A 12,605-nucleotide genomic window follows, 5' to 3' on the forward strand; every position below is an offset into this window, starting at 1 on the left:
ATAGAATAACGACAGACCAATACTTTGGTTTAACAGTATTTTAAAACTTAAAAAATAACTCACAATTTAAAAAAAAGAAGAAAAACTGGCTTAATTATGGTTTGTTTTTGAGGGATTTTCCAACTTCTTATAAACAAAAGAGCAAAATGAGGATTAAAGAGACGGAAAACAATGAGAAAAATGCATCCGATATGACCAGCAGATGTTTAAGGAAAAACAAAACAATAAACGGCATAAAACTGAAGGCGAAACGGGATGCTGCTGCAGCACAGATGGAGCCCAGCTGATTATGAATTCATGAATATCTGAAAACAACTAAAAATCACAACTGAAACACACACCTTCAAGTGTGTGTAAGTGTGAGGGAGTGATCAGGGGCTGCAAACAGCTGATGTCCAATAATCCCACGAGAGGTTTGAGTGCACACAAGCTACTGCACATAATGTGTTTTAATCTGGTTACAATAGCTGCTCGACCAGACACTGGTCTGAAGTTATGCTGCATTACAACGAGGCCGGTGATTGGTTCATGGCCAGGAAGCAAAGAGTAGGAGGAGGAGGAGGCAGACCAGGAAAGAGGGCGGCGAGGAGGAGGAGAAGGGGGCAGCTGGGGGTGAAGTGATAACAGCACTAATCCCAGATAAAGAGAAGAGGAGCAGGTGGAAACTGGCATAAGAAGTGGAAAATATCTTCAGCTATTAAGAAAAGCTGTAACCACTATTTATTGATGATCCATTGGTCCACAACAATAACTCAAAATGACAAAAAAGAACCAAAGTGATGTCCTCTGAATCATTTTCTTAGATTAAAGACATGAATTACAAATGAATACAAAAACCAATAAAATATAATAAAATATCACCAGATGTCTCTACATGATATGCTCAGTCCTGCTAATTGACAATCTTGCAATTATTTTGATATTCTTTTTTAAGTTAAAATGTGAAAAAGTTCCCAAAGAATAAGATTTGGTGGTTTCTTTCTTTATGTTGAGGTTTGGGATGGGAATGAAGAACTGGTTTGAGTTAAGAGTCTGCAGAAATCCATGTCCGATCCATCAAAAGTGTTTTATTTTTATCAATGATGACATATTTACATGAACATCAAAACATTTCGGAGAGAAAAATGTAATTATTTTGGGGAAAAAGCTTAAATATCATAAAAGAAATGCCCTCACTTTTCACGAGGTAAAGGTTTAAATATTTTGACTTGAAAATGTTGAAATGTTAAAAAAGGAAAAATTTAAAGTGGGAAGTCCGATATTTGAAATGTAAGTTAAAGGTTTTGAGACTGAAAGTAAGGCTACAATTAGAAAGCTGAACTATTTAAACAGTGAAAAAGTTGTTTCTGTTGATTGTTGCCCCTTTCAAACACTTAACGACATTTAACTCCTGATTGATCTGATAAGTTATAAGAGAAGGGATAATTTCTTCATCACGCCGCGAGTGTGTGCTGCAGAAATTCAGCAGAGACTCTGGAGACGTGCTCAGGATTCTCTGAGAAAATGTCACACAGGAAGTGTGTGCGTGTGAGTGTGTGCTGTGCATCATGAGGCACATACATAACATGCACACATGCACATACATATGTAATAAATGCCCTAGAGGCATCATTAGAAAGTAGAGAGGGGGACCCATTAATTATTCAGAGCCTGTGAATAGTCCCGTGTGTGTGTGTGTTTGTGTGTGTTAGTGACAGGGATCACAGGCAGCTAATTGGTTCCCACCAATCACAGAGCACCATGCATCAGAAAACCGTGATCCAGTCAGATTAACAGCAGCAGCAGAACAGTTGATTAATTCAGCAACTTTTAGGGCAACATTTCTGCCTGGTGACAACATTTTTACATAATTAGACAGTCAGATAGTTTTCCTGCAGACATCAAATACACACAGGGCTCTTCACAGTTAGTATTTTTTACTCTTGTGTTTAAAGAGTTACAAAAATACATACACATAAAATACTAATAAGTACACAGGGATAATTTACAAAAGGCAGTGAACTATGTTGCAAATTTAAAGAATCCAATCTCTTTAATGGGATCTTCCTCCACCTTTCCACCAAATTTCACAAAATTCTGCTCAGAAGTGTCAAAAGATCACAACACCAATGACCTAAACATCAAAGTATTCATACATGAATTTACCCTATTTGCCCTGAAAAGTTGATCCATGAGCATTATAAGAAAACTACTAGAAAAATATTACAGGATTATTTAATGCACATTTTAACTTTTTTTTTTCTTTAAACTTTAGGATCCCCAAAGCTCGGTGTAGATTCTAGGAGTGAAAATGTAAAACCAAGTTCATAAAAGCAACGACTGAACAAAGACAACTATTAATTAGGGACTGGTTTGTTTCTCCAGCTGAACATTAAAGCAAACAGGTCCTTGACAGCATGTGTTCGGGGTAGGCTAACCCACTGGAACTTTGCATTCAAACATGGACATTTTCAGAGGTCTGGACCATTGTTTAGGATTGCAGTGAACTGATTCCCATTCAATGTTTGAAAAACTGTCTGTACAAAATTTACCATGCTTCATAAGCACTGCACTCACATTTGGTACATCTGGTCTAAGCATCCAGGCCACCTTATTTTCCGATTTGCACTGCAATGTCTGACAAAGTAACAGGGAAAGTCCTACTTCCCTTTTATTTAAAAACAACAAATGCCCTTTTGCCCATAAGTCTTTTGTACAGGAACCCTGACACAATTAAACATAAATATAAGCAAAAACAATTCATCAAACTTTTATCTTTACAGGTTTTCAGATATGAAATGTTTACGTTTTTATTAGTTTTACACAAAAGAAATTGAGAATTAAAGCATTTTGGATATGGGACAAAACAAGACATCTAATCAGGTCTTGCTGGATTATTGTTGGTGTTTATAGAGCCCAACATTAATTGACTAGCAAATCAAAATAACCCTTAGATCTTTATTAAAGTATCCCTGTAGGAAAATATCCCAAATCTGTTAAGTACAGCAAAACTAAAACGTGCTTTCTTTGAGTATAGTGACATATTTTTCAGTAATAAAATACTTTAAATACCAGAAATATAAGATTACTTGAGTACTTGAACCTTTGATTTCTGGGTGTCTGTTAAACTCTCAGTATCTACACATTCTGTGCCCACACACATCCACCCAAACACACACACACACACAGAAAATTCCCAGCATTCCTCCCATACCGGACGCACCGCAGCTCACTGCTGCCACCTGCTGTCCAGCTTTCAGCTGACTGATCTTTCATCAGAGTCTGTTTATCAGCACAGATCTCAGGTCACTCTGCCAGGGTCCATTCAAAAGTGGTTGTATGTGGATGTAAACAGAGGCTGCTGAGCTGTTTTAATGTCTTTATCATTTTATTGGTCCATAAAGCTCCACTTTCTGCTCCTGTGTCAGATTCTGCTCTAATAAACTCGGCCAGCGTGTCAATAAAACTCTGTCGTGACTCTGCGGTCGCTCACTGAAACTTGTTGTGGTGAAACATTGCGGTTGTCACGGCAATTGTAGTTTATTATCATGGTAACAGACACCACTTCCCTGAATGAAGCACAGAGAGGAAGTGAGGAAATCTCGACTTCCTTTGATTCTCTGCCGAACTTCATTCACGACATGTGACAAGTTGATTCCTGGTGGTCTTGCCGCTGGACGATGCATGCCATCTGCAGATGATGGTGTGTCAGATGTTGTGTAGATGTTTAAGCCCAGCTCTCAGGCTCTTCAGGTCTTACAGTTTGCCCATAAAAGAATATGAGGTGGTACCTTAATGAAGTAAGATTTGTAGTTCATCAGAGCTGAAAAACCAGGGTGAGACATATTTCTTACGTTTTTGCATTACAGCTAATCACCCGTTACATATTTAAATGTTTGTGTCTGTTGCCTGGTTTCAAATGTCATTTTCAGGAAGTGATCCCTCCTGAAAACCTCCCTTAACCTTTAAGTGACCGAGCCGCTGTGGTATTTTTTAATCGTAAACATGAATTTTTCATGAAAGCTACTTCTCCTGCTGCGTTTCATCAGTTTCACAGGAACTGGTCGATTGGTGTGTTGGAGAGAATAGAAAGTAGTGCGCTGTAATCACATAGTTTTTAACACTACAGGCTTGGTGTTGACTTCAAGGTGTAGGCAATATATGTAGTTTCAGACACTTCAGTAATCTAAATAATTTGGATGCTTCAGCACAAAGTATGTGAAAGATCAAACATCTACACATCAGATTTAACCTGAAACAGCAGCTAGGAAGAAAAAAATAAAGGATCAAAAACTGTTTGACTGTCAGGACTTAATTGTAAATTCGTGTCGATCGGTTTCTTAGTTACACCATCAACTCGTTAATCCAATTATGCCATCAGCCAATTACATGGCAGCAACTCAATATATTTGAGCATGTAGACAATCAAGGAGAACTGCTAAAGTTCTAACTGAGCATCGAAACTATAAAGAAAGGTGATTTAGGCGACTCTGAAAGTGGCACGGTTGAAATTGCAGATCTGATGGGATTTTCCCACACAACCATCTCAGTGTTGTGACAGTTCTCTGAGTGAAAATGGCTCGTTGATCCCAGATAACAGTCAAGTAACTCTTTGTTACAATACCATATGCAGAAGAGCATCTAACCTTGATGCAGACGAGCTACAGCCGCAGAAGACCACAATGTGCGCCACTCCTTTTAAAGGAAACTGAGGCTACAATTCACAGACTCAACATTGGAGTGGACAAACATTACTTGATCTTGATGTGCGATACTCAACATGAAAGCATGGATCCATCGTGCCCTGTATGAAAGGTTTAGCATCAACTGGGCGTCGTTTAACCTCAGCCTGCGTGAGTATTGTGCCTGACGATGTCCATTCGTTCATGCTCACAGTATCCATCTGCTTAAAGCTTCTTCCAGCAGGACAGCACACCTAAGCCTCTCAAACTGGTTTCTTGAACTTGACAATTAGTTGTCTGTATTCAAATCTCAACCCAGCAGAGCATCTTTGGGATGTGCAGCAGCTGTGCGACACTATGCCATGAAGTATTAAAGCAGGCCTAAAGTCAAAAGAGGCCCACCTTGGTGTAGTAGCATGTGTACCTAATAAAGTGGCTGGTGTGAATAAGTCATATACATGGCTAGTAGGGGTGTAACGATACACAAAATTCACGGTTCGGTTCGATACTTTGGTGTCACGGTTCAATATTTTTTCGATACAAAAAAAATGTTCATGCCTTTTTATTAATTTGTCATTTATTAAATTTTCACGGCACATTCTGCACCACATCTCTGTGCGTTCATCATTTGTTTGAAGCCAGCTCACCTCCTGCAACCACTTTTCCGAGAATACGTGCTTCTTTTGTGGTTCGGACTCCTTCTGACATTTCTTTGGAGGTGGAGGAACACCAAAGTAATTGCTTAAAGGAGCTTCTTCGACATCTTTAAGAGTTCTAAACAAATGTCTGTCCTCCTCCAGAAAATCTTATGTATGCAAACACGCGTTGCAACTTCTTATCTTGTGCGCGTTTCTTATTTTGACAGCGAATGCGCACCTGCGGACCACTTATGTGCAGCCCTGGTTATTTAGCTCGTCATACTGCAGCCACAGAAATTTTTTTGTCCATGAAACCATAAAGCTGCACTTTCTTTTTGCCTTATAGTCTGATTTGTCATAACATTTCCATTTTGTGGTAAGCTTTTCTTTGGCTGTCACTTCTTCACGCTGACCTGTCTTATTTGGCTCAGCAGAACTAAAATATATATCCTGCTGCTTTTACACACACACTCACATAACGCTCAGCGATTCTCTGCGCGATCAACCTCTCACATGTTTAAGCTGCGGGAGATTTCCCTTGTCATGTTTGCATAGTAAGCTAATGATTGATAAGACGATGTCAGAGGAATTGGTGCGCAAATTATCATCACTCACCAATCAGTGCTGTCGCTCTCTATACACAGTTCGCGCGATTGCAAAGTGAAAGCAAAAAACAAGTGCAAATTCAAACGCGATTTCAATATGTCACATATTGACAGTGGCTCACCGATGCCAATGACATAATTACCCAGCTACATTTCTAAAGAATGCAAAAGCATTGACATATATTTTTCCTTCCTATGATAGGCCGACGGGCAGGGCAGAGATAGATTTTGGTAGCCCGACTGGAAAAATCGCTAGCCCCAGGACGTCGGGCTAGCGATTTTGTGAGCCCTGTATCTGATTGAGGAATCACTCATCTTTGGAAAAGAGAGTTTATTACAGAGAAATGTCTCTTTCCAAAATAAAAGCTATACTATACGCTTCTTCTGGGCTATATTCTCAGCAGCATATTAAACATATCAGGTCCCCATAAGGAGAATCATGTGCTAACGGCTGTCTAAATGACTCGGGTAAAGTTTGTAGCATGCGTGCTTGTTGTTTTTGTCTGCTTCCACTTGTCTTTGCACTAGGATGATGTCGAAGTAAATGTGCAGTCATATTCGTTGTGTTCCCACTAGTGCTGTCAGCATTAATCTGAAATGAGGTTAACGCCACAACACGGCAAATCTAGCTACCGCGGATCTCCCCGTGCATGGGGCTGGACGGCCAACTCGTTAACGAGCTAACTGCGCTAACACACTAGTTCCCACCCATGTAACTGAGCATTGCTGGCACATCCAACATACTGTTTTACTTTAGTCCATGACGTGCTTACCTTCAGGGTCATACGTCACATGAAAACCAAAATAGTTCCAAACGCCAGATCTGAATGAGGGTGGGGGAGGTTCAATTTGCCATGTTGCAAGGAGAGCTTAACTTCTGTCTGCTAGCTTGCCCTGCGCTCAGTGAATCTGTGTTCGACTACTCCGCCTAGGCTGCACTGTCGAGCGCAGATCCACTGACCGCTCAACACAGACAGCACCATCAGAAGGAAAGCTGATAAAATAAATTAAAAATGTTGTATTGTTCGATACATATGCGTACCGAACCGAAAGCACTGTATCAAACGGTTCAATATCGATACGAGTATCGTTGCACCCCTAATGGCTAGCTTTCTTTTCTTTTTCGAACTTTTCCCCTTCTTGTGATTTATTTGAAAAACAAAGAAAAGAAAGCAATTCTCGGGCGTGCTCAGTGAGCTCTCCTCATCTAACATTCGGTCGTGGCCTTTTTGGAAACTCTTCATTCAGTTGTTCAGTGAGTGTATTTGTGTTAAAATCATGCTCGTGTTTTGGAAGAAGTAACAGACAGGGACTGTGTAAATAAAAGTCATTTTGTTCACATCATCTTTTTTTTTACTTGTTTTTGCATGGAAATATTTGAAAACGTTCCTTAATGTCATCCGAACATTTAAGAACATCTGCACAGATAAAGGATAGTCTGTAAGTATGACAAAAAAAAAATTCCTATATAAAATATACTGAACCAACTTCATCACTTTAGTCTCTAACATTGCTTGGTTGTTATATTTCTCTGCCCTCGGCTGTGCTGTGTGTGCGGCTCCTCTTTCAGGCCTCTCAGACCTTCTTTTCATCATCAGAGACGCTCTGAGAACCTCTCACATCAGACCGCCTCCAGCTCCAGCTTTCTTTTCTAACTTCTTTCCCTTTTCTTGTGACTTACTTAAAAATAAATTAAGCAAATCCTGGGCATGCTCAGTAAGGGCTCTCCTCCTCAAAAACGCAGCCGTGCCCTCTTTGGAAACTCTTTATCGTCTTTCAGGGCTGACAAAAGCTGTGAGTGACGGCGAGAAAAACACGAGCCGACAGCCGTGACGCCAAAGAAATCCACAGAAGAAGACAGAGCCTGAAATCTGCTGTGAGAGGAAGAAGACGTGAGCTTTTTCACCAGCAGGGGGCGTTGCTGCACTGTGAAAACACTACACTGTGTATCCTGTAGTTTAAATATGATTAAAGCTGTTTTTTCTCACAAGAAGGATGAAATTATTGTGAAATATGAAAAAAAAAACCACATCTTAAAGTCTCAAAATAAGGAAATAGGTAAAGAAGTGAGATTAGGGCATTAATAGTCACAATAACTTAATTTATTAAAAATACTGGCTGTAAAAAGCCCCCACAAGAATCACATTCAATAAGGACTTTGCTAAAATAACTCCAGATTTTGGATTGAAAGTTATTAACAATATGAAACTAATTAAGTCAAATATGAAAAATAGGATGTTTAGATTCTGAAGCAGCCCAAAACCTACACCCAGACAGAAAATGTGGATGTTTTAAATATATTTACAGCACATTTTACACTATTTCAGGGTGAAAACACCACAAAAATGCAGATAAACTGTCAATATCGGCGGTAAACCATAAAATGTCTACTCAATACTGTAATCAATGATTTTAAAGTGAAACCACACGGTCAAGCATGAGACTTTTTTTTCCATAAGACAAAGCTGTAAGGTGAAAATTGGATGCTGTGGCCTGCAGAGGGCGCCGTGGCTCCGCTCTGATTTACTGGGTCAGGCTCCTCTGTGCTGGTTAATCATTAAAAGCATGTGGTGGGAAAGAAGATGTAGGAATATTTATCCTGCACCGGGTCAAAGTGTCCTCCAGCACTCAGCACCAGCATGTGTCTCATTAAACAGGCACTGACGGTTTCACGAGGCTGTAAAGCTTTAAAATGTGCCCGCTTTATGTGCCTGTTAACACCAGCTGACCTCCTACAGCTCCCAGAATTCCACTCAACAGCTCAATGAATGCTGTAGTCTAGTTACAGCATCTTCTCTTAGACCATGGAGGCTTTTGAGCTGGATTTTGTTTGAAATCGGCCCACTTATTGAATCATGCATGAACAAAGGAGAAACTGACAGGTACAATTATCTACAAACCTCCCATAACCTCCTACATGTCCCAGAATTCCACAGAATGACCTAAATAATAGTATGTGTAACCATGACATCATTTCAAAGGCTAAAATGAAGAGTAGTTGTATCAGTGAGTTAAAACAGCAGATTTCCAATGGAGCTTTTGAATGGGATTTTGTGTGAAATCAGTTCATTCATCATCTGTCCTAAACCATGTATGAATTCAATTTAATGTTAGCTATATAGTGCCAATTCACAGCAACAGACACCTCTCAAAGGAGAAAAACAATGAGGTGTATCATTCCTTTGCCTCGCCTAGTGAATGCCTACAACTCCCAGAATTTCCTTTATTAACCCAAAGAATAGTGTGCTCTGGTTATAAATTCTTCTCCTCTTCCAAAATGAACAATATTTGTATTTGTTTGTAAAACCAGCAGATTACCAAAGGAGGTTTTGAACCATCCAAGGCATAACTGCATAATACTGAATCAAGTATGAACAATCCTATCATTGTGCCAAATCACTTGGTCACTGCCTACAACTCCTAGAATTCCACAGAACAACCCAAAGATTACTCTAGCCTATTTACATAATTTTTTAGTCCAAACTGGGCAACACTTCCATATGACAGTTAAAAGGACCGATGGTGTTGGTGGAGGTGTTAAAATAGATTCCGTATGATCACCCCATCAAGCAGAACTCAGCAGATATATTTACCTTCAAACCTTTCATCTGGTGACCTCCTACATCTCCCAGAAGTCCACTCAACAACTCAAAGAATATATAGTTGTAGATATCCCGTCATTTTGTAGTCCAAACTAAGCAATACTTCCTATGTGTTAAATGACAGATTTCTAGTGAAACCAGCCCACTCATTACAATCACCGAATCATGCATGAACAAAGCAGACAGGCACCACTATTTACAAACCTCCCATGACCTCATGCATGTCCCATGATTCCATTGAATGACTCCAAATAATAGTATGTTTAGCTATGACATCATCTCACAGGCCAAACTGGACAGGACATCTGTGAGTTAAAACTGTAGATTTTCAGTGGAGGTTTTGAATGGGATTTTGGTGTAACTTAGGACAGGTCCACAACAGTCCAAACCTGATTATAGCCTTATTATTTAGTTCAACAGGATAATGTGAAATAATCAGAGCGAGTCATCTGTACCCAAAGAGTGTTCTTTTTTTAAGGTGGAATTTTTTGTTGTTGTCGTGAATGTTGTTGTCGTGAAAACACGACAACAACATTTGCTATTAAAAGGGAAAAAAGGGTGAAGCAGGATGAGGCTTGTTCTGTAAAGAGTGAATCACAAGTGACAGAGAAAAGAACAAGGATATGCATACACACACGCACACACACACACACGCACACGCACACACACACACACACACAGAGAAAGGAATAAGTGCAAATGCAGAGCGACAGATACAGAATCACAGTAACAGCCTTGAGCCAAACACACAAACACACACACAATGAAACAAATAGAAAGACTCAAACATGAAAGGCCAACCTCACACGCACACTCTCATGAATCACAAATGCACACCTGTTTCTCCTCGTCCACTCGATACTTGAGCAAACAGGTGATCAGAAAGCGTTTACAGTTTTCCCTAGAAATTTTTAGCCTTAACTCAGAGTTAAGACTCGCATTTTTATTCACAAGTTTACAACTATAAAAATATTCTTTTTTTCATAGAAAATATTACTTTTTTGTAATTTAGGACATTAATTTTGTTGAATATTCAAATTTGTTCTAATAAATTTGCAACTCTAATCTCAGAGAATCGTGAGGATGCTTTCCCCCCAAATTGAGGCCTTAATATTCAAGTGTTTTTCTGTTAAATTTACGACTTTAATCTCATAAACACATGATTTATTCCCACAAGCTTTCTCTGTGCTCTGTATTTATTGTCATTTTAATTCTGCCTCAGTACGCCACTGTAGCACCCATTCCAGGCGACCTGTTGCTCCCTCACAGGTTCAAAGTGTCATCCGTCGTGGTGGAAATATTGGTCACCGAGTCATAAAAATCTACAAGGCACTGCCCCCAAAAAACATGTCGATAACAGAGTAATCCTGGTCCCTCTCTAAGGATATTCTGGAAGCTTACGCCCTTTTCATTAATTATGAATTCTGTATTTTGGAATGTTATTGGGAACATTCAGATGCCGGAGGGCTCCTCTGACTCAACATTCAGTCTTTTCTTCGTTCGTGGTGTGAAAAAGGTTTTTGGAAAGATTCTTGCAGCTCTGCTCATCATTCCTGAAATGACTCCGCAGAGAAGAATCGAGGGTCTGTTTGGCTCAAACGTTCGAGGCACAAACTCAACTGGCTGATGTCTGCCGAGGTCAAAAGTCACTCTCGCTTCTTTGCAGTGTTATGAAACTATAATGATGAAAAGTTTTCAGCCTAAAGCAGCAATAAACTCTGCGTGCTAGTTATAATTACTGCTAATTTTGACAGATAAATCTGTAAGGTTACATTTGGATATTTTTAAACATATTTAATGCATAAAACTGAACTTTCAGTGACATTTAAGCTCATATCAGCACAGAGGCTCACATTTTTAGGGATGATAGTGATGGGTCACTGTTGATAAAACCTTCATGTAGAAGTATGTGCTCCTATATTCTTACATGTACAAGGGTGAGACCCTGAGGGCGACTTAGAAGGCAACTACGCCAATTTTCTCAGATATAGCACCAATACTACGTCTAGTAAGAAAGCACCTTGAGAGCTCAAATTGAGTAGACAAGAACTATATGTACCAAACCATTGACCATCCAAGAAGAGACAAGCAGTTTCATATTAAAGCCAATCATAGAGGAAATAATCTACAGTGGGACTTCTTACTATAAGTAGTTGTTTTCTACTTGTAGTAAGAAAGTACTTTGAGTGCTCAAACGGAGTAGAAAAGCACTGTATAAGTTACTAAACCATTGACCATCTATTGCCTTTTCCACTAGCACCTACTCGACTTGACTCGACTCACTTTTTAGGTTTTCTATTACGTGGTACCAGACATCGTTAGGCCCTACTCGCATGGAGTTCCAAGCAAGCGAGTTGCACCAAAAACCTGACATCAACAGACTGTAGAAATCTGACTGGGCAGGGAGTGATGTCACTGGATGAGTCATGAGAGCGACTCCTTCACGAGAATCAAACCTGCCATTTTTGAAATCCCACAATGAGGAAAATGACTGCACACACAAACCAACACTGTGGTCGAGCGACAAGGTGGCTTCTGTGACAGGTACAGCATCGGCTCGATGTCCTCCATTGTTGTGTTGTTTTTGTGTCGTTTAAAAATGATGTCACAGGACTTTCGGGCTGCCTTCCTATAACAATCACACCCACGTTGAGAAGCAAAACCAAGTAGATGCTGGTAGAAACGAGGAGTAAGAAGAGACGAGCAGGGATGAGGCTGTCCGGGGATTAGAAAGTGGGCATGTACTTCTCTCAGCTTTGGTGTAAGTGACTGAAGTGACCCTGGCCTGTTAGTGTGGCCCCAGTTTGATGTTTTCTGACAGTTTCTTGTTTGTTTTTTTCTCTATAGTCTCCAACTATTAGAGATTAATCCACCCATTGGTTTACATGGTACTATAATTATTCTCTATTGTGAAACGGTAAACTCGCCCAGCAGGTCAGTGTGGGATTCCTTTGTGTTGGTCATATTTTTTCTGCAGTTCAAACAGAACCGCTGGATAAGCGTTTCCTGTCTGCGGTTGTTTCCGTGGGTTTTTTTTTTATCAAGTCTGTCGCTGTTAAATCAGCTGTTTAGTTTGGCTTCTCCCATCAGAAAGTCTGA

General features: G+C 39.8%; 1 protein-coding gene across 2 annotated transcripts in view; it reads right to left on the bottom strand.

Moving 5' to 3' along the window:
- agap1 (ArfGAP with GTPase domain, ankyrin repeat and PH domain 1) overlaps nucleotides 1-12,605 on the bottom strand; it is a 185,051-nt gene that overhangs the window by 146,004 nt on the left and 26,442 nt on the right. The window lies entirely within an intron of this gene.

Source organism: Neolamprologus brichardi, chromosome 23, assembly GCF_056152115.1.
Source record: "Neolamprologus brichardi isolate AB-2024 chromosome 23, ASM5615211v1, whole genome shotgun sequence".
Lineage (NCBI taxonomy): Eukaryota > Metazoa > Chordata > Actinopteri > Cichliformes > Cichlidae > Neolamprologus > Neolamprologus brichardi.